Genomic DNA, 5216 nt, shown 5'->3' with positions numbered 1-5216 from the left:
AGCTATTCTGTTATACCTGTATGCAAAAAAAAATAATTTCATAGTTCAGCAATACTGATCAATCTAATAAACTTAAACCTACACCATCCTCCCTATTCTGGTATTTTAAAGAGTACTTAGCGTAAATATTAAGCAACCTAACTAATAGGGTTCCAACTCCCAGCAACAACAAAAATAAATAAATAAAAAATAGGGAACCACCCCTCACGCTCCACCTCATGATGCTTAATCGACGTAATCAACCTTAATTTGATGCAGTGTGAAAAAAAATGCACAGAAATCAATTATTTTTCAAGAAATATTAAATAGATTCAACATCTTTCTTCAACAAAATTGCAGACTGCACAGATGGTACCTTCCCAAAGGAAAAAGTACTATAGCTTACTAGGGTATATATATGACTTAATAGTTACTATATACAGTAATTGGACTTCTATTCATTTTGCATCAAATTAAAACTTTGGGTGTCAGATAATTATTTATTAAAAGCTCGACATTTTAAATGAGAATAAGAAAGAAAAGTATGTCTTTGTGCCCCCTTTTCCCTGTTAATGCCCTATCGGCCCCCCTGGCTAAACTTTGCTAGATCCGCCCCTGCACAGTTACAGCGTCAGCTACGTAGAAAAAGATCCTGAGTGTAGAAAGTAATATTAAATACATTCTAACAACAGCTGATCAAGCTTAAACGTGCTGCTGTTGTTCAGCCGCTGGTTTCCTCTTTCTGGTGCAAAGTGGGCCAAAAGCAAACTAGAGAACGGACTCGCGACAGAAAAGCCGATCAGCTGATCATTAAGCAGTTTCATGATTGAAGTAGCAGCCGAGAGAAGAGGCAGTCGCTCTGTTAAGCTTAACGCAGGAATGCTTTACAAACATTCAGAGATGGACTTACACACTTGCTTTACTTCTCTCGGGGATAACTTTGTCGGAGATGAAATGCCGGGTTGCTAGCGAAGCTCCACAATGCTATCCAGACCACCGACAGGTCCCGCATGCCACAGCCGCTCTATCACGTGATGCATACTGCTCCGACGTGCTAACGTTCTGAGGTGAGTTACGGCGTGTTGCAAGTTTTGTGAGGTGCTTTCGTGATATTTAATGGATCGGATTACATTTTTTATTTTTCTCCGATATCCGATCCAGTAATTTAGGTCAGTATCGGACCGATACCGATACGTAATATCGGATCGGTCCATCTCTAGTAGCTAGGTGGTTAGTTGGCGAGCGTTCAGGGAGGAGTTGGCATCTCCATGCAAACTACAGGTGACCAGACAATCTGCTAGTGACTAAAGCAATCACACATTTGTAATGTCACTTTTGTTTCACCCACTAACAGCCAGAAACAACTCAACAACTGGCCACACAATACAGATTTTTCCCTAGTAACTTGGTAACCAAACTAGCTAGCCAGTGCTAGTCTTGACTAATAACTGACCAGGTCAACCATCTCATCTAAATTGTGTTTAATGGGGAATAAATCCAATCTTGCCACTTGTCACTGTAGGTGACGCTGTTTTTGCAGTATGATTTGAAATGTCTTAGACACAGTTACAGTTTTACATTAATACAATAAGAATAATGGCTTAATCGTTTAATCCAGGGATTTCTAACTCATTTTACATAGAGTGTAAAGGAGGATTTGGACCCAAATGCAAGCATGGACAACAGCATAGCTGTGAGAAAGTTTATTAACAATGAAAGGCAAAATATAAACCAAAGCAGAGCACTGCAGGGAACTACGCTAACAAAAACCTAAACTGGGAACAGCTACAAAATAATAATGAAAGGATCAAAAACCTGCAACGAGAAACCTGAAATATGAAAACCTGAGACGTGGAACATGGAGAAACACACAACAGAAATACAGGGGTAGACACGCAGATGAACCAGCCACCAACAGAGGGAAACGCAAGGCTTAAATACACGAGGGACGAGGGAACGAGACACAGAAGGGGAACACAGCTGGGAGAAACAAGACCTAACGAGACAGGGGGAGCGAAGCTAGAAACACTGACATAACCCTTCAAGATAAAACAGGAAACAATTCACAAGGACGCAGAATAAGAAACACGGACTTTACACAGAGGGAACACACAGGCAGAGAAGACTAAGCACAGAACTAAACCTAAACTAAACATGAGGGCTATTCTGCCCTCGCTAGGGTGTAAAGCTGGTTTCTAGCTTGGCAGATAGCTAACAGGTCCACAATAAACATCCAGGAGTCAGCGGATACGTTTTAGATGTTTACTGTTGAAGCACTGTAAAACTGGTACAGAAACAAAAATAAAATATTACATTTCTGCTGTAATTGCATTTTCTTTACAACATCAAACATTAAGCCATGCACTACAATGTATATAACACATAAACACAAACTTATCCAAACCCTTTCACTGGTTATCAGGCTCACGCATTTAGCGATTAGCTTAATGCTAACATTACATGGGAAATCCCATAGACGGGCTAACGTGTTAGCATCGCGGCCGTTTTTCCTCACAAAAGAAAGTTTTCCACACAAACCTCTAAACTGCTACACAAAACTATCGCGGGAAAGCTTACAAAACAGATAGCAACTACTTACAGGCATGTGCTCTCTCAGGCTCAGCAAGAAAAAGTGAACAAAAAGTGGAACAGACGACAGTTTGTCTAAAGGACTGTTTTTCACTGGTGAGGTACTACGGCAAGTCTGCTGGTACAAAAAACACACACCCAAATGATCATGCCTGCCTTAAAGGGGCAGCACACTCCCCGCCTGGTATAGAGTACTATACCACTATGTCCCTCTGAGTAACAACACAACTTCAGTGGCGGGTCTCGAATACACCCTGGGGGTGCCTCCTTGAACAACTCTCACCTCCACTTTCCGGACCCTGCTGTCTTGACCCGGAAAGGTATTTACCACAAGTCCTGTGGGCCATTGATTTCGTTTAGCCTCCTTGTCCTTTAGGAGCACAACATCTCCAACTTGCAGGCTGGCTTGTTCTGCTTGCCATTTCCTTCTTGGCTGGAGTGTCATTAGGTACTCTTGACGCCATCTTTTCCAGAATGAATCCGCAAGGCTTTGAACTTGCTTCCACTGACTTCGGTAGAGATCCTTGAGGTCGATGTCTTCCAAGGGAGCAGACACGCAGTCCACCTTTTGTGTTAAAAGCATAGCAGGGGTGAGTATGGTCGGCATGTCTGGATCTGACGACACAGGGACTATTGGCCGGGCATTCATGATGGCTGCGACCTCTGCCATCAGCGTGGTGAGCACTTCGTGTGAAAGACTAGGGGAATGCATCTTGAGTAAGATGCTATCCAAAATGCGGCGAGCCATCCCTATCATTCTTTCCCATGCTCCCCCCATGTGGGAGGAGTGTGGAAGATTGAAGTCCCACGTGCAGCCTTGGTCTCTGAGGTAATCAGAATGAATCAGAATCAGAATGGGGTTTATTGCCAATGTTGAGTTTACAACATTAGGAAATTGCTGCGGTGCTTCAGTGCAAACATAGTGTCATAAATATGAAAGAAAATACATGAGATATAAAATGAGAATAAGAATTAAGAGTGCTACGTAGAGATATATACATGAGTGCAGGTGGTGATCAGTGCCAAACATGGAATGATGCAGTGACACAGCGTAGGGTCATGTGTTAGTGGCGGGGACAGTCATGTGGTTATTGTTCATGTGTCCAACAGCAGAGGGGAAGAAACTGTTCTTATGGCGAGAGGTTCTGGTGCGAATGGACCGGAGCCTCCTGCCTGAGGGGAGCAGGTCAAACAGACTGTGTCCAGGGTGAGAAGGGTCAGCTGAGATCCGGGCTGCACGCCGCAGTGTCCTGGAGGTGTACAGGTCCTGCAGAGATGGGAGTTTGCAGCCAATCACCTTCTCAGCAGAGCGCACAACACGCTGCAGTCTCTGTTTGTCCCTGATAGTGGCTCCAGCGTACCACACGGTGATGGAGGAGGTGAGGATGGACTCGATGATTGCAGTGTAGAACTGCATCATCGTCCGTGTTGGCAGGTTGAATTTCTTCAGCTGCCTCAGGAAGTACATCCTCTGCTGGGCTTTCTTGATGACGGAGGTGATGGTGGGCTCCCACTTCAGGTCCTGGGTGATGGTGGTACCCAGGAAGCGGAATGAGTCCACAGAGGTGATGGGGGTGTCAGTCAGGATGATGGGGGGGAGTGGGGCTGTGTGCTTCCTGAAGTCCACAATAATCTCCACTGTCTTCTGGGCATTCAGCACCAGGTTGTTGTGGCTGCACCAGGTCACCAGACGTTCAACCTCCCTCCTGTAGGCAGACTCATCCCCGTCCGAGATGAGCCCAATGACGGTGGTGTCATCTGCGAACTTGATTAGCTTGACAGACTGGTGGGTGGAGGTGCAGCAGTTGGTGTACAGGGAGAAGAGCAGAGGAGAAAGAACACAGCCCTGAGGGGAGCCGGTGCTGATGGTCCGGGAGTCCGAGACATTCTTTCCCAGCCTCACATGCTGCTTCCTGTCCGTCAGGAAGTCAGTGATCCACCGGCAGATGGGATCAGGCACATTCATCTGGGAAAGCTTGCCTCGGAGATGGTCTGGAAGGATGGTGTTGAAGGCAGAGCTGAAGTCCACAAACAGGATCCTGGCGTAGGTTCCTGGGGAGTCCAGATGCTGCAGGATGAAGTGTAGGGCCATGTTGATGGCGTCGTCTACAGACCTGTTGGCTCTATATGCAAACTGCAGGGGGTCCAGGAGGGGGGCCGTGAGGGTCTTGAGATGGGAGAGAACCAGGCGCTCAAATGACTTCATGACCACAGATGTCAGAGCCACGGGTCTGTAGTCATTTAGTCCAGTGATCCTAGGTTTCTTGGGGACAGGGATTATGGTAGAGGACTTGAAGCAGGCAGGCACATGACATGCCTGCAGTGAGGAGTTGAAAATGCCAGAAAACACTGGGGCCAGCTCGTTTGCACAGTGTCTGAGGGTGGCAGGAGACACACCGTCTGGGCCGGGAGCTTTTCGAGCATTCAGACTCCTAAACTGCTTCCTCACATCTGCTTCATGAATATGAAGAGTTGTGGTCGGAGGAGGTGGTGTGAAATCCTCTTTTGTGTGGGGTGAGGAGGGGGGTGTTGTAGGTGAAGTGAGGTGGTGATGGCTCTATGGAGGGGGGAGAGGTGGGGGAATGAGTGTCCAAAGTGTCTCTATTGTTGGGGCCGTTGGAGGTGTGAAGGCTGCCTGATGGCTCGTC

The sequence above is a fragment of the Haplochromis burtoni genome, unplaced genomic scaffold (assembly GCF_018398535.1).
Source record: "Haplochromis burtoni strain Fernald_Lab_line unplaced genomic scaffold, NCSU_Asbu1 Contig_51, whole genome shotgun sequence".
NCBI classification, from domain to species: domain Eukaryota; kingdom Metazoa; phylum Chordata; class Actinopteri; order Cichliformes; family Cichlidae; genus Haplochromis; species Haplochromis burtoni.
This window is presented reverse-complemented; position numbering follows the sequence as displayed.